The sequence below is a fragment of the Aedes albopictus genome, chromosome 2 (genome assembly GCF_035046485.1).
Source record: "Aedes albopictus strain Foshan chromosome 2, AalbF5, whole genome shotgun sequence".
In the NCBI taxonomy this organism is placed as follows: Eukaryota; Metazoa; Arthropoda; class Insecta; order Diptera; family Culicidae; genus Aedes; species Aedes albopictus.
Window position 1 is genome coordinate 104,683,942 of NC_085137.1, and position 12,829 is coordinate 104,696,770.

At 38.3% G+C, this 12,829-nt stretch overlaps 1 protein-coding gene across 1 annotated transcript in view; it reads left to right on the plus strand.

Moving 5' to 3' along the window:
- LOC134287690 (uncharacterized) overlaps nt 1–12,829 on the plus strand; it is a 303,954-nt gene that overhangs the window by 33,356 nt on the left and 257,769 nt on the right. The gene's annotated exons all lie outside the window — the stretch shown is intronic.

Below are 12,829 nucleotides of genomic sequence, written 5' to 3' on the forward strand. Positions count from 1 at the left end.
ACCAAAACAAGAGGTCCAGGGGGTTAAGAGTTAGATCCGCAGCATCATAGTTGCGATTTTTTATTCCGTAGTCAAGTTCGCACATGGTGGACGATACCCCGGTACCTAGTTCATAGTTTTTGATTGGTCTTCAACTGTCAGATCGGTGTAACAGACTAATACTCAAATGATAAATTGCATGGAATAAAATACACGGGAATGAATATTATTGGACACACAAAAGTTAATGATTTTCGTCGTTACATCGTGGTCCTTAAATTAATCTAATCATCAATCACTCGGAGTTTTCGAGCGACGCGTGCTGAGAACGATCTTCGGTAGTGTGCAGGAGAACGGTGTGTGGCGGAGAAGGATGAACCACGAGCTCGCTGCAACCCAGCATCCCGAAGGTAGCCAAAGCCGGAAGGAGACGATGGGCAGGGTATGTTGCAAGAATGCCGGACAACAACTCTACTCTAGTTGGGGTTCGCGACAGATCCGGTTGGTACAAGGCACAGAGGGCACGATGGACGGATCAAGGGGAGCGTGGTTTGGCGAGCATCGGGCGTGACCGAGGATGGAGAACGGCAGCCACGAACCGTGTATTATGGAGAAAAATGGTTGATTCAGTTTTATATTGAATTTGATGTAATACTAAATAAATGAAAAATGAATCAATTTGACCCCGGTATACGGCACCAGTTATGGACACTTTTTTATTTCGGCTCCATATGGTCACTAGCGTGCACAGGGGGATGGCAAGGGGGGGCACTTGCCCCCCCCCCTATTATATATATAAAAAAATGAATAACATGCACCATTTTGACAAGTTATAATCTGTTAACTAGTTAAAGATGTCAGCACCATATGGAGGAATCCATGGAGTAACATGCACCATTTTGGTATTTCGTGTTCCAAAACTGTATTCCATGTACGTGAACCATGGTGACTTCGGCACCGCATTGAATTCCAAGCACCATTTTTGGAATTGGTGCACCTAGCCATACAAAATGTCGAGTATAGCTGAATAACGGCGAGAACTAATGCAGCACACAAACATCATGCACCTTCTTCAAAGCGTCCACAGTATCATCTAGGTATCTATGCACTATGCTGATATCATGCACTATTTTTTAATCAACTAGGAATCTAATGCATCATACTGATATGCACCATCATTAAATTTCATGCACCATTAAAGCTTTCCAAGCACCATTTTAGCATTTATTATATCATCTAGGCATCTGACACCATTATGTTGTGAGCATCACATAAAATACTTTTATTTTGTATTTTATTGCACCATTTGTGCACCTGATTGATTGATTTCTCTTTATTAGAGAGACTTTCAGCCCTTGGCTGGTTCGTCTCTCCATTTGTGCACCTAAACATGCAACATGTTGATAATTTTTTAATAACGTTGACATCTAATGAATCACCTAGCACCATGCGCCTTCTTCAAAGCATTCCATGCACCATTTTGGCATTCAATGTAATATTAAGGCATCTTATGCACCATTATGATGTGGTTTACATTTAAATTTGATGCACCATTTTGGAATTTCGCATACAAAATAGCATTCCATGTACCTGGACAATGTTGATTTCCGTGCAACGTTGAGTTTCTTGCACCATTTTTGCAATTGTGCACCTACATATGGAATATGTCGAGTATAACAGAATCATGGTAATACTAATGTACCATACATACATTATGCAGCTCCTTCGTATTTCATACACCACACCACCATGATGTTTATAGAAACATCTAAGCACCATCTCACGCGTCATCTAAGCATTTTTATTCACTTTTGAATTTCATAAGCTCCATTTTTCCATATCGTACACCAAATTGTATCCCATGTACCTGACGCATGTTGACTTCCGCACCACATTAATTCTACGCACCATTTTAGCAATTCTTGCACCTTAGATCTAGTCTCGCAATGTTGAGAATTACTGAATCATGGTGGCAACTAATGTACCACTGACACATACAAGTTCCTAGTATCCCATGCACAACCACGATGTTCTCAGAATTATCTAGGCTGATCTCACGCACCATCTTTTAACTAATTACTTATATCAGTACCATATTTGAATAACATGCACCATTTTGGTATTCCAAAACTGTATTCCATGTGCGTGAACCATGATGACTTCGGCACCACATTGAATTCCAAGCACCATTTTTGCAATTCGTGCACCTAGTCATACAAAATAGCCAGCACACTAACATCGTACACTTTCTTCAAAGCGTCCACAAAATCATCTGGATACCTATGCGCATCATGCACTGTCTTTTAATCAACTAGAAATCTAATGTATCATACTGATATGCACCATCATTAAATTTCATGCACCATCAAAGCTTTCCAAGCACCATTTCATCATTTATTACATCGTCGGTTTCCTGCAGTTAGGGCATAACTCAAAATTTGTCTTTTTTGAGATTTTGATGGCAAATGATGAAAATCTAAGCAAACTTTCATCTCACAAAGACCCGTTCCGAAATCCGTTGAGAAACGCGAGATTTATGCAACTTCACCTATTTTCCGCAATAAAGGCACAACTCAAAATCAGTAAACTTTTTCAATAGTCGATGAAAAATAGTAAATCAAATCTCATGAAGCAGATAGTCCTTCAGTCCCTTTCCATGATACAACAATCAAAATTCGTTTACTTTTGTCGAATAATGAGAGAAATAAGTGAACTTGTAGGAAGTGTTTCAAGATTGCCAATTTTCAAACGCTCATTTTGAAAATTAACATTTTTTGAGTTGTGCCCCTATTGCAGGAAACCGACGATATCATCTAGGCATCTGATGCACCATTATGTTGTGAACATAACATTAAATAAATTTATTTTGTATTCTATGCACCATTTTTGCAATTCATGCACCTAACCATGCAACATGTTGATAATCTTTGAATAACGGTGACATCTAATAGTAGAATAACTAGCCACAGAAGTCCAATGTCGCGACTGCTCGTGTGACTAACATCTAGTTTGCCACGCCCTTACAGCGTCAGTAGCGGTACTAGAAGTGTCAAATAAATTTTGTTTACCAAAACAAAAGATTCTCTTCAAGCTGGACACTTAAAAACAATCAATAATTACAATAAAAGTTATAAATTTAATTAAATACGAAAAGTGACTACAGCGCCATTGGAGTTCTAGTGTATTTCTATTCATCTAATGCATCACCTAGCACCATGCGCCTTCTTCAAAGCATTCCATGCACCATTTTGGCTTTCAATATACTATTAAGGCATCTTATGCACCATTAAGATGTGGTTTACATTTGAATTTGATGCACCATTTTGGCGTTTCGCATACGAAATAGCATTCCACATACCTGGACCATATTGATTTACGTGCCACATTGAGATGCCTGCACCATTGCACGAATTGCAAGTGCACCTTTATATGAAACATGTTGAGTATAACAGAATCATGATGATACTAATGCACCATACTGACATCATGCAGCTTATTTGCATTCCATGCACCACCATGATGTTCACAGAATCATCTAGACAGCATCTCACTTACCATCTTTGAATCAAATTAGACACATATTTGCGAAATCATGCACCGTCGTTAAATTCTATGCACTACTAAAAATTTTCAAGCGTAATCGTGGCGTTCACTATATCATCTAGACATCCATTGTTCCATTTTTATTATATGAAGTTTCGTATATCAAAGTAGCATTTCATATATCATGTCAACTCGAATGCATCATAGTGACATCATGCACCATCTTTAAATGCCATTCACCATATCAGCATTCCATGCACTATCCCAATGATCTCAGTGTTATCTAGGGTTCCTATATACCACGATGACATCATGTACCTTTATTGCCGCACGCAATTTGATTTTTATGCAGTCACTGATGTTAACACCATCTCTAAATCTCATCTTAGCATTCCATATATGAAATTGCAATTACTTGCTACGCATGCGCTATCTTGACGTTCCCTTGATCTAAAAGGTATATAATGTACCACACTCAATCCTTGAATCCTTGAAGAATTTCCTGGAGGAATTCCTGGAAGAATTCATGGAGGAATTTCTGCAGAAATAAATATTTCGAGAAATTCCTGAACAAATTTCTGGAGGAATTGCAGGAGGGGTTCATTGAGAAACCCCTGGAGGAATTCCTGGAGTATAGTTTGGAGGAATCCCTGGAAGAACCGCTGGAGACATTTCTGAATGAATCCTTGGCGGAATCCCTGGAAAAATTTCTGAAGGAATCTCTGGAGGCTTTCCTGAAGGAATTCTTGGAAAAATGCCTGTAGGTTTCCGCGAAGAAATTCCTGGAGGAATTTCATGCAAAAATTCTTTTAAAAACTTTAGGAATTTTTCCAGCAATTCATCCAGGAATTCCCTCCAGGGATTTATCCTGTAATTCCTTCACGGATTCCTTCAGGAATTCCACCAGGGATTACATCAGGGATATGTCCAAGAATTTTTCAGAACTTCCTCCAGCGTTTCTTTCAAGGATTCCTTTATGAATACCTCCAGGGATTCTTCCTGGAATTCCTGGATGAATTGCTGGAAAAATTCCTAAAGTTTTTAAAATAATTTTTGCATGAAATTCTGGAAGAATTACTCAAGGAATTCATTGATGAATCCTTGCAGGAATACCTGGAGGAATCTATGGAGAAATTCCTAGCAGAATCCCTGGGAGAATTTGAAGAGGAAACCCTGAAGAAATTTGTAGAGAAATTGAAAGAATCGTTAGAAGAATTTCTGGAGGACTTCTTGGAGGAATTTGTAGAACTACCCGTGGAGGCACTCCAGAAGGAATTTCTGGAGGATTTTCAGGAGGAATACTTGAAGGTATGCCCAAAGAAATCCTTGGTAATCCAGGAGAAAGCTTTGGAAAATTCCTGGAGAAATCCATGCTGTAATCCTAGGAGGAATTCCTGAAGGCAATTCCAGAAATTTCAGATGAAACCCTTGATGAATTGCTACAGGAATTTCTGGAAGAACTCCTGGAAGAACGCTCTCCTTATAGACTCATCGTTTTGCAGCCCAGAATTAATCCCTGGAGAAATCTCTGGAGGATCCCCAGAAGAAATCCCTAGAAGAAATCCCTTTTGAATTTCCTAGAGGTTTTTCTAGAGAATTTCCTGTAAAAAATATGCAAGAATTCCTGGAAGAACTCTGGAGGATTTCCTGAATGAATTCTTTGAGAAATTTATGGGAGAATATTTGCGGCTTTCTAGAGGAACTATTGAAGCAACTCCTCGAGGAATTTCTTACGTGATTTTTGAGGAATATCTGAAGAAATTCATGTAGAAACTTCCTGGCGGAATCCATGGAGAAATTGAATTACTGGAGTTATCCCAGGAACAATTTCGGGAGAAATACCTGAAGAAATTTCAGAAAAAGAATCTTAGAGCAATCCTGGTTTCCTGGAAGAGTTCCGGGAAAGATTTTATTAGAATTTTCTCGAGATTTTTGAGGAGGAATTCCATGAGGAATCCCTGCAGAAATTCCTGGAGGAATTCCTGTAAAAATTCCTGGAGGCATTTCAGAAGAAATTTCTGAAGGAAATCTTGGAGGAACTCTAGGAGAAAATCCCAAAGGAGTTCTTTAAGGTGTTTTTGGAGAAACATTTTAGGCTTCCTGGAGAAATTCCTAGAGGAATTCCTGGCAGAAATTCCTAGAGAATTTTCTGGAGGAATTCCTGCAGCAATCCCTGGAGGAATTCCTAGAAGAGTTCCGTGAGAAGTTGATTGAGGATTATGTGGAGTATTCCGAGGAGAAGTTTCTTGAGAAATTCCTGGAGAAATTCCTGGAGGAATCAATGGAGGAATTTCTGAAGGAATTCCAGGAAAAAATCCTGGATAAATTTCTGTGGGAATCCATGGAAGTATCCCTGGAGGAATTATTTTCTAGAGGATTTTCTGGAGGAATCTCTGGAGAAATTACTGGAGGTATTTATGGAGGAATTCCTGAAGGAATTTTTGAAGGAATTTCCGGAGGAATTTTTGAGGAATTTCTGAAGAAATTCATGGATGAATCCCTGAAAGAATTCCTGAAGAAATTCCTTGAGAATTTCCTGGTGAAATCCATGGAGGAGTCCCTGGAGAAACTTCTAAAGGAATTTCAGATGGAATTCCTGGAAAAGTTCCGGGAGGAATTGCTTTAGAATTTTCAGGAGGAATCCGTGAAGCATTTCCTGGAGGAAGCCCTTGAGAAAATATTGGAGAAATTCGGGCAGACATTCCTAGAGGATTTTTACTGGAAGAAATTTCAGGAGGAATCTCTGGAGGTATTCCTGGAGGCAATTCTCGAGGAACTATTGTAGGAATTCCTGTAGAAATTAATTGGAAATTTCTGGAGGAATGTCTGAAGGAACTCCTCGAGGATTTTTAAAGAAATTTCTGAAGAAATTCATTAATGAATATCTGGAGGACTTCCTGAAGAAATTCCTGGAAAGAAAAATACTGGAGAAATTCGTTGAGGATCCCATGGAGGATACCCTGGAGGAATTCTTCGAAAAGTTCAGGAAGACATTCCTTTAGAACTCTCTGGAATAATTCTGGCAGAAATTTCTAGAGGATTTTCTGGAGGAATTCCTGAAGGAAATCCTGGAGGATTTTCAGACGCTTTTCCTCTAAATTTCTGCAGAAATATCTGCAGGAATATCTGGACTTATTTTTGCGGAATTTCAGAAGAAATTCATGGATGAATCCTTGGAGGAATTCCTGGAGAAATTTCTTGAGAATTTAGTGGAGGAACCCTTGGAGGAATTTCTTGAGCAATTCTGGAAGAGTTTCCTGAGAAATTCCTTTAGGATTCTCTGGAAAAATCCCTGGAAGATATATTGGAAGAATTCCGGACATTCCGATTTTTCGTAGAAGTAATTTCAGAAGGAGTCTCTGGAGGAATTTTTGGAGTATTTACTGGAGCAATTCCTGGAGGAATTATTTGAGGAATATCTGAAAAAATATATTAGACTCCAAGGAAAAAATTCTGGAGAATGTCTAAAGGAATCCTTAATAAATTTCTGGAGAAATTCCTGAGGAAGTTCTCGAGGATGACTTTTGGAATTTTCGGCTCTTAGTCTAATAAATTGCGTTGATTACTATTCTATCATCGTCAACGTTTCGGTCTGGCTATTGGACCATCTTCAGGGCTCGATTAACAGATCCACAGGTCACACACATTTTGCAAACGTTCAAACAGTCGGGTTGTACGGGGTCACGCCGTCTGGTACACTTTTAGGTCATTCGTTCCGGTTTGGGGGTTCCGTAGCTGGGTTACGGATACTACCTGCTATAAGCCGGTCGGTACAGAATATTTCCCCTACTATTGGACTGAGAGCCGAAAATTCCAAAAGCCAACCATCATCCAGTCGAAACTTGTAATCCAACGTTCTAGAGGATTTTTTGAGGATTTTTTGAAGAATATTATTATTGAATCCCTGGAGGAATTCCTGAAGAAATTTCTGGAGAAAAAACCTGGTGAAATTCCTGGAGGATTACGTGTAGGAACTCCTGAAGGCATCTTGGAGGAATTTCTGGAGGAATGTCTATAGGAACTCCTCGAAGAATTTCTGATGGAATATCGTAAGGATTTTTTTGAGGAATTTCTGAGGAAATTCATTTATAAATCCCTGGAGGATTCCCTGGAGTAATTTCTGGAAAAAATCATGAAGAAATTCCGTGGAGGATTCCTTGGACAAATAATTCACGGAATTTCTCGAGGAATTCTTGGAGGAATTTCGAAAGACTTTTTCCGGGGAATTCTGGCAGAAATTCTAGAGGATTTTCTGGAAGAATCCCTGAAAGAACTCCTGGAGGAATTTCTGCAGTTCTTCCTCGAGAAATTTCTGAAAGAATTCCTGAAGGTAATTCTGGAAGATTTTTTGAGTAATTGCACAAGAAAATCATGGATGAATTCTTGAGGAATTCCTGGAAGAGTTCCGTGAGAAATTCCTTTAGGATTTTTTTGGTGGAATCCGTGGAGCAATTGCTAGAGGAACTATTGGAGGAATTCTGGCAGACAAAAGATTTTTTTAAAGATTTTTCCTTCAAGAAATTTCAGGAGGAAACTCTGGAGGAATTCTTGGAGGTATTAATTGAAAAATTTCTGGAGAAATATATGTGGCTTCCTGAAGAAATTCCTGGGGGAATGTCTGAAGAAACTCCTCGAGGAATTTCTGAAGCAATTCCTAGCGGAGTTTCTGGAGGATTTTTTTGAGAAATTTCTGAAGAAATTCATTAATGAATTCTCGAACGAATTTCTGAAGAAATTTCTGGGAAAATTCTGGAGAAACTCCTGGACGAATCCGTGGAGAATTCCTTGGAAAAATTCCTCGCAGAATTCCTCGAGGAATTATTGGAAGAGTTCCGGGAGACATTCCCGGGGAACTTTGACAGAAATTCTAAAAGATTTCTTCTAGAAGAAATTTCAGGAGAAATTTTTGGAGTATTCATTCGGGAAATTCCTGGAGGAATCATTAAAGGAATTTTTGGAAAAATATATGAGGCTTCCTGGAGAAATCACGGGAGGAATGTCTGAAGGAGCTCCTAGAGGAATTTCTGAAGGAATTCCTGGAGGAATTTCTGGAGGATTTTTTTGAAGAGTTTCCTTAGAAATTACTGGAGAAATTCCTGGAGGAATGCCAGGAAGAGTTCTGGGAGAAGTTCCTCTATGGTTTTCTGGAGGAATCCATGGAGTAATTCCTGGAAGAAATCCCTGGAGTCATCTTGGAGGAATTTCTGGAAAAAAGTCAGAAAAAACTCCTCGAGGAATTTCATACCTGGAGGATTTGTTTGAGTAATTTCTGAAGAAATTCATAAATGAATCCATGGAGGAATTTCTGGAGGAATGTGTTAAAGATTCCCTGGAGAAATTTCTCGCGGAAGTTTTCGAGGAATTCCTGGAAGAGTTCCGGGAGAAATTCCTTTAGGATTTTCTGGAGGAATCCGTGGAAAATTTCTAGAGGAATACCTGGAGGAAATATTAAAGGAATTCTGGCAGACATTCCCAAAAGATTTTTTCTAGAAGAAATTTCAGGAGGAATCTATGGAGTAATTCTTGAAGTATTCACTGGAGGAATTCCTGGAAGAATTATTTGAGGAATATCTGAAGAAATATACGAGACTTCCTGAAGAAATTACTGGTGGGTTGTCTGAAGGAACTCCTAGAAGAATTTCTGAAAGAATTCCTAGAGAGGGATTTCTGGAGGAATTTTTTGAGGAATTTCTGAAAAAAATCATTAATGAGTCCCTAGAGGAATCCCTGAAAAAAAAACCTGGATAATTTCCTGGATAAATTCCTGGAAGAATCCGTGGAGGATTCCCTGGAAGAATTTCTGGTGGAAATCTTCGAGGAATTCCTGCAAGAATACCGGGAGACATTACTGGGGAATTCTGGCAGAAATTCTTAGTGGAATTTCTCGAGGAATTCCTTGAAGAGTTCCGTGAGAAATTCCTTTAAGATTTTTTGGAGGAATCCGTGAAGGAATCCCTAGAGGAATCCCTGGAGGAAATATTGGAGGAATTCTGGCATACATTCCTAAATAAAAATCCTGGAAGAAATTTAAGGAGGAATCTCAGGAGGAATTCTTGGAGTGTTTACTGGAGAAATTCCTGGAGGAATTATTTGATGAATTTCTGGAGAAATATATGAGGCTTCCTGGAGAAATTAATGGTGGAACTTCTGAAGAAATTCCTGGAAAAAATCCTGGAGAAACTCTTGGAGGAATCCGTAGAGGATAACCTGGAGGAATTCCAGGAATAGTTTCGGGAAAATTCCTTTAGAATTTGCTGGAGGAGTTCCTGGAAGAAATCCCTGAAGGCATCTTGGAGGGATTTCTGGAGGAACTCCTGGAAAAAATCATGCACGAATCCTTAGAGGAATCTCTGTGGATTGCAACAAGGATTCAGATCGCATTTTTTTTATCTAGAATTCTGTGGAGTCTTTTCCAATTCTAGTAGCACTAATTGCCCAAGATTAAAATTCTTTCTTTTTTCTTTTTTGATTTTTTTTTCCATTGTATTTGATACGTTTATAAAATTTCATAAGAGTAGAGATAATGACTTCATATTCAAGTTTCGCATTGTCTTGAAATTATCACCATTCGAAGCTTTCTTCAGAATCCCAATTTGAAGTTCTTGGCGATGTTAGCACCACAGCATGTTGAAACCCCTTCTTGGGAATTCATATTGCGTGTAACACCACGATTCTATTTTGCACCATGATCATATATTGCACCATCATTGTAGTGCCCCCCCTAAGGAAGAACCCTGCGCACGCTAGTGCATATGGTACACTATGGCAAAATAGAGTGCAAGAAAGCCGAAACATAAAAAAAATTATTTATTTCTATAATTTTGAGCAAATTTCGAAGCCTTAATGGGTACTTACAGCTTATGTGTTAGTGATCATTCACAAGGTATGTATGTATATTAGGTTGTCCCAAAATTGCACATGGTCAAAAAGCTTGGGGGCACACCCTGCAAATGATAGCTGAGGGTGTTAGAAACAAACTTTTGTATGACGGCAACTTTCAGAAATGACGTTTAGAGGTCGCCCCGGCGAGATTTTTGAAAAATAGCCGCTTTTCTTAATTAATTTCATACAAATATTTTTTTTACCGTTCAAAAATTGGCAATACCCACTATTTTTATATTTTTTACAGCTTGATATGGATCCAAACTTCTTGGGAAAAATAATTAACGATATGTTTTGCAGGTAACTTTTTGATACTGAATTTTTTAATTAACTCAAATTTGTCATTTTTTATACCCATCTTAAAAAGTATCTGAACCTAATGCTAATTCAAAACAATTTCCATAAAAAGATAGAAAATTTTAGGAGGAAAAACTTTGCCGAAGATAGCATGCCGTTTTTTTTCTATCCGTTTTAGAGTTATATCATTTATTTTGTTTCAAATAAGCCAAGAAAAATCAAAATTAAATGAAAGATGATAAAGATATCAACAAATCACTTTTCCATGTTTTACGATAGTGACCCCAAACTTTTGGCCGATACATAATATTGAGGGGTGACCCCAAACTTTTGGTCGATGACATCAAGGATTAATTTACTTAATAACTTTTTTTCTAGATTTTTAGCTAAATTCTGTAAAAAGCTGTTGAAAGCTAATAGAAAATGGATTATATTACCGCTCTCATCTTAAAATTTGGTCGACCCAATTTCCAGCGACACTGCCGTAAGTTTATATTCATTTTTTAGAAAATTTGGCAACTTTGGAATAAGTTTACATACAATTCTTTATGAAAAAGTTTCTTTTAAATCATGTTCAAAGTTTCTTTGACTTATTATCTTTTGAATGAAACCTAGGGTTTTGAAATCTGACGAAAATTGGCAAAGATATGGGCCTAAAAAAATGACATGTTTTTGAGGGGGTGACCCCAAACTTTTGATCGGGAGTGTAAATACTCTTGAAAATACACCAAAATCCATATACAGAGCAGTCCTCAATTTCAGCCAAAAATATAAAAATAAATATTTTCCATGAAAAAACAATAACAAAAATGCTCAAACTATACCCCGTCTAGAGGCGGAGTTGGGTATTAGAGGGTTAACATACCTACATTTGGTTTGTATTTTTTTTTTCATTATGATCTTAGAACATTGGGAATAACGCCACGGACGTCTGTATAGTGAGTACTGAGTTCGAACACAGACTTTTTGAATATCTTCTTCTTCTACTTTTATGGCTCTACGTTCCCACTGGAACTTGGTCAGCCTCTCTTCAACTTAGTGTTCTTTGAACATTTCCACAGCTATTAAGTGAAGGGCTTTATGTGCCTGCCATTTGCATGAATTTGTACATTGTGAGGGAAGCACAATGATGCACTGTGCCCAGTGAGTAGAGAAAACGGGAATCGAGCCCAGGGGACTGTTATGGTCTTCTTGTTTCCTCACCCCTCATTAAAACTATGCTGATGATTTGAAAGATAGGTTGTCAGCTTGAGCCGCAGTTATGAAAACATTGCATTGGTGGGATAGGGATGTCACTTCCTTGATCGAACCCCCCATCTCCGCGGATTGGCGATCCGCAACCACTCAACCACTAGGGTAACTGAAGACCCCTTTTTGCATATACTGAAATATATTTTGTTGTAGAAAGTACAGATTCTATGGTAAAATTAATAACTGTACACTCAAACCTCCATTTAGGTAGGATCCATTTAGGTAAAATCTATTTAGGTCCCTCCATTTAGGTAACGTTACCTAAATAGAATTTGGTAGTGTTCAGAACAGTTGGAGTACTTAAGATTGATGACGTCATACCCGACATTAACCTATCATTCACCTGTTTTTATTTTGGCCTCCAACCCCAACATAGACCCAACAGTTGTTCGATGTTGGTCCAACAGTGGCCCAACATACGATAAAAATTTACCCGACATTGACCCGACATTCAACAATTTTTCAGTCTGGCGGAATAAATTTCTTTGCAACCTTGTACTCCATTTAGGTAATGAACTGAATCCATTTAGGTAATGAATCCATTTAGGTAAAAATTCTATTTAGGCAGTCCCGACCCATTACCTAAATGGAGGTTTTGGTGTACCTATGATTCGCAACCGACAACAATTTCCATGATGATGATTAACCTGGGCTTGTTAGGGGAATATCTGTAAATAAAAAGAAAATCGCGTTAAGTACTGTTCCTTTGAATTCCACTAAGCATCCTTTGACAGATACGTATTTCGACCTCAACTGTAAGGTCGTCTTCAGTGTCTTGTACTTGAGTCGAGTCAAGTACAAGACACTGAAGACGACCTTACAGTTGAGGTCGAAATACGTATCTGTTAAAGGATGCAAATTCTTAGTGTAATTCAAA